Genomic DNA, 19600 nt, shown 5'->3' with positions numbered 1-19600 from the left:
AAAAAAAATGTGAATTTTAAGATCACAGAAAATTTGTGAACCGAAGAGATATTTGCGAGCTGTTCCATAGGGGTGGTTTAGCGCAGACCTTTAGTTCGAGTTGAAAAACACCTAGAAAAAAATTCCAGTAGAGGAGATATCCATGGAGATCGAAAAAACTCATGGTTTTGGTTTTTTCGCTCGGATCCGTTCGATTCCAAACGATAGCATATTTCAAGATTCTGTATTCACTTCGGCCATTGCCAATTGCCATCAAAATCAAAGACAACTTTTAGGGTGGTTGCTAAACAGCTGAAAATTTACAAACCGCTCATTTTTGGGTAATTTCAAATACTTTCTTCCCATATTAAGTGGGTATATTTCGCATTACAAAGGTTCAAGCAAAAAAGTAGGTAACTACATCATGTCTGAAACGAAGGAAAGAGGGATGCAAACTTTTTGGTCACTACTGCCCATTTCAAAAACTAAAATTTGATGAAATTGAGCGATTTTTCTCAATTTTTCTCGATTTGCAATAGTGGCTGAAAAATTGGCACAACTGCGCTCCGGAATATTTCCCCTGCTTAAAAAAAGTCATCTTGCCACGATTTCAATAAAATTAATGCAAAATGTTTGCAAGCAAAAATTTTTCACGACTCAGTGATGAGTCAAACCAGCAAAATTTGCATAAAAATTAAAATTTTTTCTCTTTGGCTTTATATACCTTGAAAAAACATCAAAATTTGATAAAATTGAGGTAGAATTCTGAAATTTTGTGAACAGAAAACTCTTTTTTCGATCTTACAGGAAAAAATTGCCAGGATTCAGAATTCAGTGAGCAATGCGATACCACCATACGTACTTCATACCCATTGGCGAAACGATATTTCTAGAGGAAGCAAATGCGATTGTGTGAAAGCATATAATCGGTTGATAATAAAACAAAAAAATATGTAGAAAAATGACAAATCTAATGGCTATTTTCCATCATGATGTTCCATCGTTGGAAAATTTGTAATCGCAGTACCTAATCAAAGGTTGAACAATGTTATCGTTTTGTGGTGAAAAAAGCTAGGTACTCAGTTGTTTCATGTTTGCAAGCATCACTTTCGTTTAAATCAGTCCAAGTAAGTAAGCAGACAAATTTATTAACAAATCATTTTTTCATTCATCTTTTGCTAGTCATAAACGCTGCACTGCTAACTTCTACATTTTATTCGAATCAGGTTGGTGAAAAATAAATCTACAGCATGAGAATTGGAGAAATAGTATTCTGCGTGTTGGTGATGATATTTATCGGTGTATGTATATCCTCAACAATATGTGTCATCATTCATTTATGCGAGTTTTTCAAGAGTACAGGACCACAAAGTCTGTCAACGAAGAACCTTACCTTTTACTGTTTTCTACTGTTGCTCATCTACATTCTAACGTATACTCTCTTCGTTGTAATGATAACACTGACTGGCCGTGTCCTTGATACAGTGGGGCTTTTGATGATTATTATTATATATATGATAGTGACGACGTCGCTCTTGAAATTCATCATTGCATTCGATCTATTCGTGTGTTTTCGCAAAGTCGCAATCCACCTAAGAAACACATCTTCATCGACTGCTCAAAATAGAAAATTCATTGTATACTGTATTTTTGGTACGAGTGTTCCCTTACTTTATGCATCAATTTCTATCATGTTAGCTCGTGAAGATGCCAAACAATACCTGCTCTCATATTACGGGCCATTCGCATTAAAGAGGCTTATATGCACCGCTCGATTATTTTTGATTATCGGTGCGTTTTGGTACATCAGATCGTCCAGTATAAATAAAAAGGATTTATGGTCAAAATATGGCCTGCATATGCGTTTGCTCACGATGCTTGGTGGATTCTCGGCTGTAATAATGCATCACAGAAGTCGTTTCATTGATTCTCGCTGATTCCAATTCCAACAATCAAGAAAACACAATACTAATTTTCTGTCTAATAAATTACTTGGGATGTACTCTGGAAGGAGTGGTTATCGGAATATTATTCACATTCAGAAAATCAACATTTCAGCCAGTTATTTCTCCAGTTATGCCCGATCAACAGACAGTACCATAGTTTATGAAATTTTATGCAAATGAAATAATTATTCCTATGTTTAAACTTTGAAAATCATATTCATCTGGGATGTAAGGTTTACACTATTTATAAGCTGTAATTAATAATCAATTGTTGATGTACTTAGTGGGTACAATGTAATAATATAATACTTACAAAATTAAAAATGTAATTTAAAACTATATAGTCATTTTCATTCTGATGCTTATATGTAACACGCAAACGTCTCGAGGTGACCGCCTCGCCTCGCCTCCGATTTGAATGATACCAGAAATCTTGGGAATAGCATGGTTTAAAAAACTTAAAACCAAAATTTCAGGGGCCCAAGTTGCTTTTTAGATTTTTGACAAAGCTTTCCTTGAGAAGTGCATGTCTTCTTATTTTCTTTTAGTAAAAATGGAGAAAATTAGCCATGTAACTATGTAATACGAACTCCCCCAAACCGAATAATTTCATCATTTTCAGTCATTCAGCACCCCCCCTCGTTTGATTTTCAATTTCTCCATTATTTAAAAATTTCTCAAGGACGTCGGAAATTAATTTGGTCAGCTGAGAATCGCTTGAGAAATTGGTCACAAAAAAAATTTCGATTTGATTTTTCAATTTTTTGCCAAATTAATCTTCTAGTCAAAGAAACGCACTTGAAGTGTCCACTAGGAAATCAACACAAATATGATTCATTAAATCAAGTCGAGGATAAGTCGCAACTCAATTTTCAGCCAAGCATCCAAATTGATTTCTACCCATTCAGGAGAAATTTTAAAATTCTAGCTGAGGCTTCAGAACGGCCAGAAAGGATGGAATTCGCATTAAGGTGATTGATTTTTAGACGCGATGCAGCCATCCGTGTAAAATTGAAAAATTTCCCCACGAACAGAGAAGGTTTGATGTTTCGAATCTTTTTCTCACAAAAATAGACAAAAATCACACTATTGAGGAACTGAGACCGGCTTAATATAGAGTTGAAAGACGCCTAGAAAAAATTTCAGCAACGGAGGTGTCCACGGAGTGGAGATGCGATTTTAGGAACACACGGTTCTAAACCATGTAGAAACCAGTTTTCAAAATGTGGCTGGAGACGTCAGAACGCCTTGAAACCATCTCTATGGACTCAGTAAGTTGAAAGTAGGGTATGAAGTAAATTTCGGCTTTCCAACTTCGTTGGGTATAAAATTCAAAACAAAAAAGTACATTGCCAACTTTTTGGTCACTACTGCCCATTTCGAAAACCAGAATTTGACCAGATTTAGGCTATTTTTCTCGATTTTCTTGAAAATCATTTCCCCCGCTTAAGAAATAACATCTTTCCATGATTTAACAAAATTAATACGAAACATTAATTATGAGTAAAACATTTTCAAAACTGTTTATTCAAAAATAGACCAAAAGTAAATTTTCAACCATTCAGAGATGAGTCAAGCCATAAAAATTTGGATAAAATTTGGTTTTTTACATATGCCGTGAAAAAAAATCAAAATTTGTTAAAATTGAAGTTGGAACGCTAAATAGTGGAGGCAAATAAGAAAAAATAAAAACATTTTTGGCTACCCAAGATTTTATGATGAAAAATTGTCAAGGGTGGTCCCCTGAATAATCCCTGAGAACTACCACCCCACAGACCCCTAGCTAATTTTTTTATGGGGGGGTTGAACCCCCCCCCCCAAAATGGGTTTTTTGCACTTTTATCCTCAGGGGTTGATTTTACGTCGAATATAGCTTTATTTTTGAATTCTACGTCAAAACTGTCCTTCTAACCCCAAGGGGGGTGGGGCTAGAACCATTCAAATTGGAGGGGGTTTCTAAAAAACACAAAAAGGCTATCGGCGCATATGAGGGGTGAAATGGCCCTCGAGAGCGTTCGGGTTGATACTAGCATGGAAGGAGGGTACCATCGAGAAACTACCGCGTGAAAATTTTCAGATCCACACCACCTCCCCTTATTGGGGAACCCCCCTTTTCTGAAATTTCAGTAGCACTTTTCTCAGCCCCATATTACCCTATTTTGAAAATTTTTCAGTATGTTATGTATATGAATCAGTCATTTCGAAAACCCCATAAATCACCATTTAAGGGGTTTTTATGTTTTTCACTGATTCTGATGGTGCTTTGCGAGCACTATCGGATAAAGTTGGAAGGTAGCTCAAAAGTGCATATTTCAGCGTTTGTCATTTCGAAAACCCCATAACTCCTGCATTTATAGGGTTTTTGAAATCATTTTTTTATAAGACAAACGAAGAACATTAATTTCATGAACATCAACGTAATTCAATTTTTTAATTTATGCCGTGAAATGGATAACATTTTTGTTGCTTCTTTATTACATTAAATTAATTGAATCGTAGATTGCAGGTATAACTTCAATAAATGAATGAAAATCCATACTCAATCATTTTGGGTATTGTAGTTACTGGATTTTCTAGGATTACGTGTCACTTTTCAGGTTTTAAAAAAAAGTCATTTCGAAAACCCCATAACTCCACATATTTCACAATGGAATTGCTCGCAGCCTACAAAACTTCAAGTTCTGGTAAAGGTACAGAAATATTTGTAATCATAAGACCTATCGATTACTGCACAAGTTCACTGTTATACCATGAAAATAAAACGCACAAACAGTTTTTTTCATTTCCTGAAAAATTTTAAAAAGTTCAGAATGGGGTTTTCGAAATGACTGATTCATATCGCTAGTAGGTATCCCCCCAAAAATTATCAACCCCCTTCCTTCATATTTACCCCTCAAAATAGCGTTTTTCAGCTTGTTTTATGGTTTCTATCATTAGTAAAAATTGAGGGGGCTAACTGCTCTGGAGAGGGGTAGATGAGTGCAGCAAAAAATCTGACGTCATATTCGTACTCAGCTATATCGAATCATAAGAAAACGACACCCCACTTATTAATACTTGGTGATTTCCCCCAAAATTCCCATTTTACCCTCAACCCTCCCTTAAACACATTTTTACACGATTTTGTAGAGTAAATACGAGGGGAGGGGGTTGAAAGTTTTTGAGGGGATACCTACTAAGGATATACATAACATATTGAAAAATTTTCAAAATCGGGTAATATGGGGCTGAGAAAAGTGCCATTGAAATTTCAGAAAAGGGGGGTTCCCCAAAAAGGGGAGGTGGTGTGGATCTGAAATTTTTCACGTGGTAGTTTCTCGATGGTACCCACCTTCTATACTAGTATCAACCCGAACGCTCTCGGGGGCCATTTCACCCCTCTTACGCGCCGATAGCCTTTTTGTGTTTTTTAGAAACCCCCTCCAATTTGAATGGTTCTAGCCCCACCCCCCTTGGGGTTAGAAGGACAGTTGATATATCACTAGATCGGAAATTTGACGTAGAATTCAAAAATAAAGCTATATTCGACGTAAAATCAACCCCTGAGGATAAAAGTGCAAAAAACCCATTTTGGGGGGGTTCAACCCCCCATAAAAAAATTAGCTAGGGGTCTGTGGGGTGGTAGTTCTCAGGGATTATTCAGGGGACCACCCTTGACAATTTTTCATCATGAAATCTTGGGTAGCCAAAAATGTTTTTATTTTTGAAATATGATGCTAATTTGCCTCCACTAAAAATGTTATGAAAACATTTTTTTTTAATCTTACAGGAAAAAGTTGATACGATTTAAAAAATTCAATGAGCAATGCGATTCCAACACATTTCATACGTACCCATTGGCGATTCGATATTTCTAGAGGAAGCAAATGAGATTGTGTGAAAGGATAATCCGTTGATAATACGAAAAAATACGTATAAAAATGACAAATTTAATGGCTGTTTCTCATCATGATATCCCTCTGTTGGTACATTTTTAATCACAGTACCTAATCAAGGGTTGGACGATGTTATCGTTTTGTGGTGAAAAAAAGCTACTCAGTTGTTTCATGTGTGCAAGCATCATTTGTTTAAATCCGTGTAAGTAAGTAAACGAATCTATTAACGAATCATTATTTCATTCACCTTTTGCTGGCCATAAATGCGTGTCACATAAACGCTGCTAACTCGTACATTTTATTTGAATCAGGTTAGTGAAACATAAATTCAAAGCATGGGATTGGACTTCTACGAAATATTAGAGGACATCGTACCGGTGTATATATGTCCCATTCTATCCGTATTCTCGACAATATGCTGTATCATTCATTTGTACAAGTTTTTCAAGAGTACAGGACCACAAAGTCTGTCAACGAAGAACCTTACTTTTTACTGTTTTTCACTGTTGCTCATCTATTTTCTAACATTTACATACATTGTTGATATGATGATACGTTTCCATTATAAAATGTGGGATTATATTACGATTGCTCTTTCATACATGTTATTGACGACATCTTTCATCAAATTCATCATTGCACTAGATCTATTCGTGTGTTTTCGCAAAATTTCAATCCATCTACGAAGCGCTTCTTCATCCACTGGCCAAAATAGAAAATTTTTAGTATACTGTATTGTTGCCTCGAGCATTCCCTTGCTTTATGCATCAAGTTTTCACATGTTGTTTGATATAAAAGATGAATACCTGTTCTCATATTTCGGACCATACGCGATCAAGAGGGATATTTGTTTCGCGCGATTATTTTTGATTATCGGTGCGTTTTGGTACATCAGATCGGCCAGTATAAATAAAAAGAATTTATGGTCAAATTATGGCCTACACGTGCGTTTGCTTACGATGCTTGGTGGATTCTCGGCTGTAATGAGCATCACGGAAATCATTTCATTAATTGTCCATGGTTCTGATTTCCACAAACAACGGGATACAGTAGTCTATTTCTTTGCGACAAATCTCTTTGGATGTAGTCTAGAAGGAGTGGTTATTGGAATATTATTCACATTCACAAAATCAACATTTCAGCCAGTTATTTCTCTTGTTAGAACCGATCAACAAACAGTTCCATAGGTTATGAAATTCTATCCAATTGAAATACGTATCACTATGCTAACACTTCGAAAATCATATTCATCTAGAATGTAAGGTTTACACTACATAAGCTCTAATTAATTAATAATCAATTTTTGATGTAGTTGGTACAATGTAATAATAGAATACTTTAAAATTAAAACGTAATTCAAAACAATTGATTTTCATTTTGTAATGCTTCTACCTAATACAGAAACGTCTCGAGATGACCACCCTGCCTCCGATTTGAATGATAGCGTATTTCTTGGGAAAACCACGGTTTGAAACCCCTAAAACCAAAATTTCAGCTTCTCAAGTAGGTGCCAAAAATCTGAAAAAAAAATCGAAAAACGCACTTTATCAGCACCTGAAACCTGAAATTCACGTCGACGACGTATTTGGTGGAATTTCTATTGGAAATGAATTGTTCCTCGATCAAGTTCTAAAAGAAAAAAAAATTAATCTCAAGATACCAAACAGAAAATTCGTGAACCGAAGGGATATTTGTGAGTTATTCCATAAAGGCGATTCAGCGAAGACCTCAATTTCGAGTTGAAAAAATCTAGAAAAAATTTAAACTACGGAAGGGTCCATGTAGAGGAAGATATTATAGGTCCTCAAAGAGGTGACATTTTCGAAAAAAATCTTGCTTTTTTCGTTCGGAATCCGAACCATTCTGCTTTGAATTCCAAACAATAGCATTTAAGATTCATGTGTCTATTTAGGCTGTAGTCATCCAAAACTGAAACCACTTTCAGGGTTGCTTTTCAGTAAAACGTAGAAACAATTATTCAGAATTGAATGAGCAATGTGATTCTAACACATTCCATATGTACTTACTCAGTGGCGATGCGACATTCTCTAGTGAAGGGAATGCGATTGTGCCAATGATGATCGGTTGGTAATGACAATAAAATACGTAGAAAAATGACGAATTTACTTAATGGCTAATTCACATCATGATGTCCCTTTTTCGTTGGCGAATTCATGATCGCAGTGCTTTATCAATTGTTGAACAATGTAATCGTTTCGTGGTGAAAAAAGCTACTTAGTTGTTTCATGTTTGCAAGTATCATTTTTATGCGTTGAAATCTGTGTAAGTAGACGAATCTATGAATATTAACGAATCATTCTTTAATTTATCTTTTACTTTTGCTGGCCATGAATGCGTGTTACATAAACCCTGCTAACTCATACGTTTTATTCGAATCAGGTCGGTCAAACATAAATCTATAGGATGGACATTCGCGAAATATTAACACTCATCATCGTGGGGCTGTTATGTGCCGAGTCTGCCATTCTATGCATCCTGTCGACAATATGTGTCATCATTCATTTGTACAAGTTTTTCAAGACTGCAGGACCACAAAGTCTGTCAACGAAGAATCTTACTGTTTACTGTTTCTTACTGTTGCTTATCTACATACTAACATTCACATTACCCATTGCAATAATAACGTCTTTATCTATTGAAATATTGAATTATTTGGTGTCAATTGTTGTATACTTGATGGTAACGACGTCGTTCATCAAATTCATCATTGCATTCGATCTATTCGTGTGTTTTCGCAAAATTGCAATCCACCTACGAAGCACTTCTTCAGCATCGACTGCTCAAAATAAAAAATTCATTGCATATTGTATTTTTGGTACGAGCGTTCCTTTACTTTATGCATCATTTTTTAGCATGTTTTGTGGTATGGACACTGAACACTGGAACTCACATTTCGGGCCATCGGCGATCAAGAGATATATTTGTTTCGCGCGATTATTTTTGATCATCGGTACAGTTTGGTACATCAGATCGTCCAGTATAAATAAAAAGGATTTATGGTCAAAATATGGTCTACACATGCGTTTGCTTACGATGCTTGGTGGAGTCTCGTCTGTAATGAGCATCATAGAGATCATTTCAGTACTTCTCGATGATTCTAATTCCGACAGTGAACTGCCGAGAACGCAGAAATTAGTCTTTTTTCTTTTGATTAATTACTTGGGATGTACTCTGGAAGGAGTGGTTATTGGAATATTATTCACATTCAGAAAATCAACGTTTGAGCCGGTTATTTCTCCAGTTATGCCCGATCAACGGACAGTACCATAGATTATGAAATTTCATTCGAATGAAATATTACTAGATATGCTTACACTTCGATAATCATATTCATTTTGGATGTAGGATTTTTTATAATTTAATGTAGTCGGTACAATGTAATAATATACACGTAATACTCACAAATTAAAAATGTAATTTAGATGCTTATATAACACGCAAACTTCTCAAGGTGACCACCTCGCCTCCGATTTGAATGATACCAAAATCTTGGAATGAGCATAGTTTGAAAATCCTAAAACCAAAATTTTAGTGGCCCAAGTTGTTTTTTAGATTTTTGACAAAGCTTTCCTTGAGAAGCCATGTACTCGTAACTAATAGGAACTCCCCCAAACCGAATAATTTTACAATTTCTGGCATTCAGCACCTCCCCCCAGGTTGTTATTCGATTTCTCCGTTATTTTAAAAAAAAACACATCCAAAATTTTACGGATTTTGCATTGAAATTCGATTTTGCACCACCCCTCCTCCCATTTGAGGGCTCATTTTGAGGTTAGGGGTAAAAAAAATGCCAAAAAAGCGACTTCATCGACCTAAGAAACCCCCACATCCAAAATTTTACGGATTTTTGGCCGCTACTTCTTCATTTCGGACCACTGTGGGACGTCGGAAATCAATTCGGACAGCTAAGAATCCAGTGATAAATTCTCTAGCAAAATACTTATACTACTTAGGTTGGGTCATGAAAAAATGAAAAAAAAAAAAATGCTGGTTTGATTTTTCGATTTTTTGCCGAATTAATCTTCTGGTCAAAGAAACGTACTTGAAGTGTCCACTTGGATATCAACACAAATATGATTTCTTCAATCAGGTTGAGGATAAGTCGCAACTTGATTTTTAGGCAAGCATTAAAATTCTGGATGGAGGTTCCAGAACGGCCCGAAATGATGAAATTCGCATCAGGGAGATTACGTGAGGCATAAAATTCAAAAAGTTTCCCACAAACAGAGAAGTTTTGATTTTTTGTATTTTTTTCTCACAAATATAGACAAAAATCGCACTATTGAAGAACCGAGACCTGCTTAATATCGGGGTGAAAGACGCATAGAAAAAATTTCAGCTACGGAGATGTCCACGGAGTGGAGATACGATTTGAAGAACACACGGTTCTAAACCAGTAGAAACCAGTTTTCAAAATGTGGCTGGAGACGTCATCAGGACGCCTTGAAACCATCTCCAATGGACTCAGTGAGTTGAAAGTATGTAGGGTATCAAGTAAATTTCAACTTTCCATCTTCGTTGGGTATAAAATTCAAAACAAAGAAGTACATCATTTCCGAAACTGGGGAAATATTTTGGAACACAGTGATGCCAACTTTTTGGTCACTACAGCCCATTTCGAAAACTAGAATTTGATAAGTTTTGGGCTACTTTTCTCGATTTTTTTAAATTCGCAATATTGCCTGAAAAATTGGCACTACTTCTTTTCAAAACATTTCCCCCGCTTAAGAATGTAATACTTATCTTCCCATGATTTTGACAAAATTAATACGAAATATTAATTATGAGGAAAACATTTTCAAAACTGTTTATTCAAAAATAGATCAAAAGTAAATTTTCAACCACTTAGTGATGAGTTAGGTCATCAAAATTTCGATGAAATTCGGTTTTTTACATACTAGTATTATACGTATGTACCGTGAACAAAAAAAATCAAAATTCGCTAAATGGAAGTTGAAACGCTAAAATTTTATGAAAACATTTTTTTTTAATCGGACAGAAAAAAGCTGATACGATTCAAAATTCAATGAGTAATGCGATTCCAACACATTTCATACGTACCCGTTGGCGATTCGATATTTCTATAGGAAGCGAATGCGATTGTGTGAAAGGATAATCGGTTGATAATAACAAAAAAAATACGTAGAAAAATGACAAATTCAATGGCTGTTTCCCATCATGATATCCCTCTGTTGGTTAATTTGTAATCGCAGTACCTAATCAAAGGTTGGACGATGATACCGTTTTGTGGTGAAAAAAAATCTACTCAGAATTGTTTCATGTGTGCAAACATCATTTGTTTAAATCCGTGTAAGTAAGTAAACGAATCAATTAACGAATCATTATTTCATTCGCCTTTTGCTGGCCATAAATGCGTGTCACATAGACGCTGCTAACTCGTACATTTTATTCGAATCAGGTTGGTGAAACATAAATTCATAGCATGGACATATTGGACGTATTAATGGAAATCGTAGTGGTGCTCGTATGTCCCATTCTATCCATATTCTCGACAATATGCTGCATCATTCATTTGTACAAGTTTTTCAAGAGTGCAACACCACAAAGTCTCTCAACGAAGAACCTTACTTTTTACTGTTTTTCACTGTTGCTCGTCTACATCCTAGCATTTACGTACGTTGTTGCAGCTATGATGTCTTTCAGTAGCAGAATAGGGAATTATATTCTGATTACTGTTTCATACGTGTTAGTGATGACATCGTTTATCAAATTCATCATCGCACTAGATCTATTCCTGTGTTTTCGCAAAATTGCAATCCATCTACGAAGCACTTCTTCATCCACTGGTCAAAATAGAAAGTTCTTTGTATACTGTATTTTCGGTACGAGCGTTCCCTTACTTTATGCATCAATTTTCAACATGTTATTTGGCACAAATTTCGATTACTTGAACTCATGTTTCGGGCCACTCGCGATCAAGAGGTACATTTGCACCCTGCGATTATGTTTGATTATCGGTGCGTTTTGGTACATCAGCTCGTCCAGTATAAATAAAAAGAATTTATGGACAAAACATGGCCTACATATGCGTTTGCTTACGATGCTTGGTGGATTCTCGGCTGTAATGAGCATCGTAGAAATCATTTCATTAATTCTCGGTGATTCTAATTCCCGTAATCGAGAGACGATAGTAAAGTATTTCTTTCGGATGAATTATACGGGATCTACTATGGAAGGAGTGGTTATTGGAATATTATTCACATTCAGAAAATCAACGTTTCAGTCAGTTATTTCTCCAGTTATGCCAGATCAACAGACAGTGCCATAGATTATGAAATTTTATCGAAATGAAATTATTATGTATTACTGTATGCTTACACTTCGAAAATCAATAAAATCATATTCGTCTAGTACGTAAGGTTTACATTAGATAAGCTCTAAATAATCAATTGAGGAGCTGAGAATCAAAACTCACATTTGCCAAAAAAAAAAACGTTTTATGGCAGATTTGGATATACCGTTTTACACTCTATAATGTGACATATTCGGTTTTTTTGGATCAAAGTCATTTTGGTGTGAAATTCACTTTCAAAACCAAGGGTTAGAATCAAAACTTGGCAAATGTGAGTTTTGATGAAAAATTAGTTTTCTTTGCAAAATTTTATAGGGAAAAGTTTGATGACAAGCTGAATTTTGGTACACGGGGGTTTTTTGATACGCTGAACACGAATTTGTGGTGTCCAGGTGAATCCGGTGTACGCTTCCTCCTTTTTTGTGGACCTTAAGCCCCCAAATTTGTTTTTAACAGGGATGCTACTCAAATTTTTCTCAAAAAAAGTAACTTTAGTAACCAAAAAAGCTGGAAAATGTAACCAAAAAGTAACCTAAAAAGTGACCAAAAAAATTTTCAATGCAAAAAATATAGGTGAGGTGACCGAAAAACTCTGATCCATACCTACAAAACTACTACATTTTATTTTCAGAGGTGTGATGAAGCGATGTGTTGGGGGGGGGGGGAGATTGAAATTCTCCCAACTTTTCACGCTAGATTTTTCCAACTTTTACTCTACCACCACACCCCCCCACCCAACAACAAGATTTTTTCAAATAATTGGTCAGATATTGATGAGATTATGTTTTTGGAATTTGTCGAGTTGATTTTTCCATTTTAGGAAATGTTTGAAAATTGTAGCAGTAGAATTCATATCTGCCCGAGCGAAGCAAGGTCGAAATCTGCGAAAAATTTATGTTTCGAAACATAAAACAACCTCATTTTTTAAGCAAGAAGTTGATTTTTGTGGCTTCAAAAGCTTCAAATTTTAAAAGTTTTCAGAAAATTACATATACCTAGGTACCTATTTGTTATTTGTAAAATATGAGTAAAAGCCCGAGCGAAGCGAGGGCGAAAGCTGCGAAAATTGATGATATGAGACGTCTTCTCTTCTTCTCGTGTCCGGGACATTCGGATCTCTTTAGATTCTCCCCTTCCATCTCTGCACCAGGCCTTCTGTGCGATTGTTCATTTCTCCCCACAGCTCCTCTCTAGTGTATGCAGTGCCTGTGCCACATACGAGGAGGTGGTCGTCAGTTTGTTTTTGTCCGCAATCCGGACACTTCACATCGTCCTGAATGCCCCATCTAGTAAGGTTTACTGCTGTCCGGGCGCATCCGGCTCGGATCCGGTTCAGTGTGAGCCACTCTACATATGGCAATTCGTGTCCATTTGCCAGGTTCTCGTAACATGTAGTCTTTTCCAGGTCCGACCATCTTTTCTCTCTCTCCTCCACTGGGTCCACTTTCATCTCATGGGTCTCCTTCATGAAACTCCTCCTTGACTTCAGCCTTGGGGTCACCTCCTTCTGGTTGAACATGACATGGCGGGGGTCTTGTTCTTTTTTTGTCCTCTCTACATCCGCAGCCACACACCGTCTTATCCCAGGGGGTGCAATGCCACATATTCTTGGTAGGTGTTTGACACTGGTTGGTCTTAGGCAGCCAGACACAATTCTCATGGTGTTGTTGAGAGCAACGTCAATCTTCTTAACATGTGCTGATTGCCCCCAGGCAGCACATCCATACTCTGCTGTAGAGTAACACAGTGCCATGGCTGTTGTCCTCAGTGTCTTTGGCTTTGCTCCCCATCTAGTTGATACCAGTTTCCTCAGTAGGTTGTTTCTTGCTTCCACCTTCATTTTTGTGTTCTCACAGTGTCTCTTATATGTGAGGGTTCGATCTAGTGTGATGCCTAGGTACTTGGGATTTTCACAGTTTTCTAGCTGCACTCCTCCCCACACCAGCTTCAATGTACATTTTGCCTTTGCATTTTTCAGGTGGAAGCTACACACTTGAGTTTTGGATGGGTTTGGTCTGAGGGCATTATCCACATAGTAAGTCTGCAGTTTGTTTAGGGTTTCCTGCAACATTTCTTGTACCTCTATGTGTGTATCCCCCTGAGCTGTTGCTGCTAGGTCATCTGCATACAGGAAGTGTCTAGTCTGGTCTCCGATTGGCTGGTCATTTGTGTATATGTTGAATAGAATTGGGGCAAGAACACTCCCCTGTGGCAGTCCATTTTTTTGCCTTCTCCATCTACTGGACTTTCCCATGTGGGTTACATAGAACATCCTGTTACTGAGCATAGATTTAATAATGGTGGTAAAATTGTGGTCCTGGGTGATGTCATATACTTTCTTGCACAGTAGGTGGTGGTTCACAGTATCATATGCAGCAGTTAGATCAACAAACACGGCACCAGTGATTTTTTTCTTCTCAAAACCATCTTCAATGTGTTGTATGAGGTTGGTGGCCTGGCTTGTACAGCTTTTCCCCTGGCGAAAGCCAGCTTGTTGAGGGATAAGTCTGCCATCAATTGTGTCCTGTACTCTATTAAGAAGCAGTCGCTCGAATAACTTATAGCAGTGGCACAGGAGTGAGATGGGTCTGTAGCTTTTCCTATCATCAGGGTCTTTCCCAGGTTTAAGAATTGCTACTACCTTTGACTTCTGCCAGAGCTTCGGCATCCTCGCAGTCTTTGCCACATTATTGAAAAGGTCAGTCAGCCACTTGACACCTATTGGCCCAATTCTCTTAATCTGCTCACTGTGTATGCCATCTAATCCAGCTGCCTTGCCATTTTTGAGTGACTTGATCACACCTGTGACTTCTTGGATGGTGAAGGGGGTGCTCAGGTGGTTCTTTTCTTCACTTTCAGTTCTCTTCCACCTACTCTTCTGGATTTTGATCGGAGGTTTCCCATTTTCAACCAGCTGGCTAGCTATTTCATTTGGTGTAACCTTGGGGATGGATGGGCAACTTGTTTTCTCTCCATTGAGGCGTTTGATGAGTTTCCAGGCCTTGGAGCTGTCCTTGGTCAGGTCCAGCCCCTCCATGAGTTCGATCCATTTCTTGCTCCTACCATCAGCCAGCAGTGCCATCAGCTCCTCTCCTTTTTCTATGGTTGATTCAGCAAACTGGGCCTGGCTGAAGTAAAACAACATCATTCCTGATGATGTAGGTAAAAAGTTGATTGGCTTCAAAATTTTTAATTTTTCAGTAAATTATTATGCGTATATTTATAGAAATATGAAGAACAGCCCGAGTGAAGCGAGGGCAAAAGCTTTCGAAAATTCACAATTCCTGAGAGGTAAAACAACATCATTTTTTATGAAAAGAAAAAGAGTTCTGGGTAAAATTTTGAAGAAAAAAAAGGATATTTGTGAAAAAACACGGAAAAAGTAACTTTTAGTAACCAAAATTTTTAAAAAGTAACCAAAAGTTACTATTAGTAACTTGGTTACTTAAAAAGTAACCGCGTAGCATCCCTGTTTTAAGCGTTCAGGTGCGAAAATATGCAATTTTATGCAAAATGCTTCTCATCGATTTCGTTTCACTATTCCAGGTCGAATGAAGAGTCAGTGAAGTTTCCCACTCCAGAGGGGGTTGACTATGGTCACTCAAAGTAGGGGTGCACAGTGGACTGTGAGCACCCTCAAAACGGGCGTAATTCAAAAACATACAATGAACCCTAAAAAAATGGTACAATGGTATCCTCCCTTATGTTTTTTAAGTCGCAGAATACGAATTTGACAATATTTTTTTTGTAGGGGTGGGGGATGAGGGGGTGAGGGGGGCGAGAAATTCGAAATTTGACTATAATGATGTGTGATATGTCGAAATGTATGTTTTCGAGGGTGTAGATCACGAATTTGACAATATTTTTTTCGTAGGGGTCAATGGTGGGGGCTGAGGGGTGAAAATGGTTAAAAATTCAAAATTTGACCATAATGATGTATGATATGTCAAAATGTATGTTTTCGTGGTTATAGATCACGAAATTGACAATATTTTTTTTGTAGGGGTTAATGGTGGGGGATGAAGGGGGTGAAAAATTTAAAATTTGACCATAATGATGTGTGATATGTCGAAATGTATGTTTTTGAGGGTGTAGATCACGAATTTGACAATATTTTTTTCGTAGGGGTGAATTGTGGGGGATGAAGGGGGTGAAAACGGTGAACAATTCAAAATTTGACTATAATGATGTGTGATATGTCGAAATGTACCAAGTATGAATAATTCAACTGAAAGTGAGTAATTTTCATCAATTTACTCGATTTTAGTTGTTATAAAGTCATTAGGTATAGAGGTTTAATTTACGTTAAAACTCCGTTTTTTGCCTACTCTGCTACATAAATAGGAATAGAACAAATTTTTGCACGTAGATGCACGGGAAATCCCAGGGGCTAGTACTTAAGATAGTGTATTTCAAGATGTCATTTGCCATTTTTGTCCCCGAAAGCCCCGGCGACCACAACAGTCAATTATAGTGAAAAACCATGGTGAATTTTGTTTAAATGTTACAAATTTTTTCTTCCAGGGACTTTCGACGGCTCTCCAATAGAAAATTCTCCATCTCCCACCCTTCACCTTTTCTACACCTTCAAAAACATACATTTTGACATATCACACATCATTATGGTCAAATTTTGAATTTTTCACCGTTTTCACCCCCTTCATCCCACACAATTCACTCCTACGAAAAAAATATTGTCAAATTCGTGATCTACACCTTCAAAAACATACATTTCGACATATCACACATCATTATGGTCAAATTTTGAATTTTTCACCCTCTTCATCCCCCACCATTAACCCTTACGAAAAAAATATTGTCAAATTCACGATCTACAACCTCGAAAACATACATTTCGACATATCACACATCATTATAGTCAAATTTTGAATTTTCAACCATTTTCACCCCTACGAAAAAAATATTGTCAAATTCGTGATCTACGCCCTCAAAAACATACATTTCAACATATCACACATCATTATAGTCAAATTTTGAATTTCTCTCCCCCCTCACCCTCTCATCCCCCACCCCTACAAAAAAAATATTGTCAAATTCGTATTCTGCGACCCAAAACACATAAATTTTGCATAAAATTGCATATTTTCGGACTTAAACGCAAAGAAACAAATTTGGGGGCTTAAGGTCCACAAAAAAGGGGGAAGCGTACACCGGATTCACCTGGACACTCCAAATTCGTGTTCAGCGTATCAAAAAACCCCCGAGTACCATTTAGCTTGTTATCAAACTTTTCCCTATCGTCGTAATTAAAACAGTGAAAAAAAATTTGATCGCAAATCTTGGAGTCAAAACTCACATTTGCCATTCTTTGTCTGGATATTAAAGCAGAAGGGAGCTAGGTGAAAATCAGCCATCTGAGCCATCACACGGAATCGTGTGCTAGTAGCGCTATCTAATGATTCATTTTGGTATTATAAGTTTTTTCAACTGGCAACACTACTAACTCAGTTTTTCGCGTTTTTCTCAAAATCGTTTATGGTGGCAAATGTGAGTTTTGATTCTCAGCTCCTCAATTGTTGATGTAGTTGTTACACATAATGTAATAATACAATATGTACTTTCAAATAAAAAATGTACGTAATTGAAAACTAGTGACTTTCATTCTTCTAATGCTTCTATTTGTAACACGGAAATTTTTCAAGGTGACACCCCCTTTTTAGGGGTAAAATGTGGAAATTTAAATTTTCGAAAATCTGCTACGGTGCTGAGGAACTAACCACTCAAAATGGTTCGAAACCGTTTCCAATCAATTTGGAGGGTCGAAAACAGGGCACACACCAAATTTCAGGTTTTTTGGTCTATTTGGTAAAATTTTGATTTTTTTTTCATTTTTGACCCAAGTTTATCTTCCTAAGAATTCATTAAAAATCAAAATCGTTTGTGAACTCAAAAATTTCATCTACTGTTTCCAAATTCGTATTCAGAAAATGAAATCACCTCAATTCAAACCAGACGGACAATTATTTCAGCTGAGTTTCAAATTCCGTGATTATAGATTTTTTTTTGATTTGCCATTGAAAATAAAATGTCACAGGTGTGGAAATGACTTACGTACCTTTTCTCGTGAGGATTATAAAATTACTTACTTATTCTCATACGCGAGTTCATACTTATTCTATAATTTATAGAAGGAAATTTGTATTCACCTGAAACAAAGAAAAATTAAGGTGGATTAGTTGGTTATTTGAGAAAATGTATCATTCGGGTAGAATTTTGCATAGACTGCTGAAGTGCTTAGATTATTGAAAAATACCAAGAATTAATCGGAAATTCGCGAAATTGAATGATGATTTGTCAAATCTGCAGGAAGTGTCATAAAATTCATCAAATTGCCCCCCTCCCCTCAGTAATTGAAAATTTCCAGAAGTCGATTATCGTATTTAGTAACGGATTTTTTTTTTAGAAAAAAAAATCACCACTTTTTTCATTGTCTTTTTTCAACCAAATTTTCAGAAAGCTCTTCACTTGACCCCCTCTCCCCTCCACTCGCACACACAAACTACCTAACGATGTCAAAAAATCCACAGGAAAATTTTCAAAAAAAAAAATGAAATTTTTTGAAGAAAATTTGTATATGAAATATTTTTTTATTTCAATCAAAATTATATATCTAGGTATCTATTAAAAAAAAAAACAAAAAAAAACAATACAAATTAACGAATTGATGAATTTTTTCATTTTTTCACTATCTTTTCGACTAAATTCACTACTTTTTCACTACTTTCATTACTTTCACTACCTGTTAGATACCCTTTTTTGTTATTTTTGAATTTTTCAAGGAGGGGTGGAAATTAATTCGGACAGCTAAGAATCGGGTGAAAAATTCTGTAGTGAAATGTACCTCAATTGGGCTGGGTCACAATAAAAAAATGTCGGTTTGATTTTTCGATTTTTTTCTCCGAATTAATGGTCTGGTTGAGAAACGCACTTGAAGAGTCCACTTGGAAATCAACGCAAATATGATTTCTTCGAACAGGTCGAGCATAAGACGCAACTCAATTTTCAGCCAAGTATTCAAATCAATTTTCGCGCCCTTTGGCGAAATCTTAAAATTTTGAAGTAATCCAAAATCGTGCCGGAGGCTCCAGAATGGTCGGAAATGATAAAATTCGGATTTGGGAGATTGGTTTTTAGACATGATACAGTCATTCGTGTACAATTCAAAAATTTCCCCACGATCAGAGAAGTTTTGATTTCTTGATTTTTGTATACTTGGGTAGGTCGCAAAAAACACACTAAGGTACGTATATAGAGAAATAGAAAATTGCTCATTCACTTTTTGGTCACTACTGCCCATTTCAAAAACCGAAATCGGATCAGTTTTAAGCTATTTTTCTCGATTTTCTTGAAATTAGAAATGAAGGGTTCCTTTCCAAGTCGGCCTAAGTCCATTTTTTTCGTTTCGAGAAAAACACAAATAAGTGTTTTTCTCGCCCTTCCGCTTC

The 19600-nt window shown here is 36.5% G+C and overlaps 1 protein-coding gene across 2 annotated transcripts in view; it reads right to left on the bottom strand.

The window, feature by feature from the left end:
- The window catches only part of T48 (FU domain-containing protein T48), a 240197-nt gene that overhangs the window by 35244 nt on the left and 185353 nt on the right, over nucleotides 1–19600 (bottom strand). The gene's annotated exons all lie outside the window — the stretch shown is intronic.

Source organism: Planococcus citri, chromosome 1 (assembly GCF_950023065.1).
Source record: "Planococcus citri chromosome 1, ihPlaCitr1.1, whole genome shotgun sequence".
In the NCBI taxonomy this organism is placed as follows: Eukaryota; Metazoa; Arthropoda; class Insecta; order Hemiptera; family Pseudococcidae; genus Planococcus; species Planococcus citri.
This window is presented reverse-complemented; position numbering and strand designations above follow the sequence as displayed.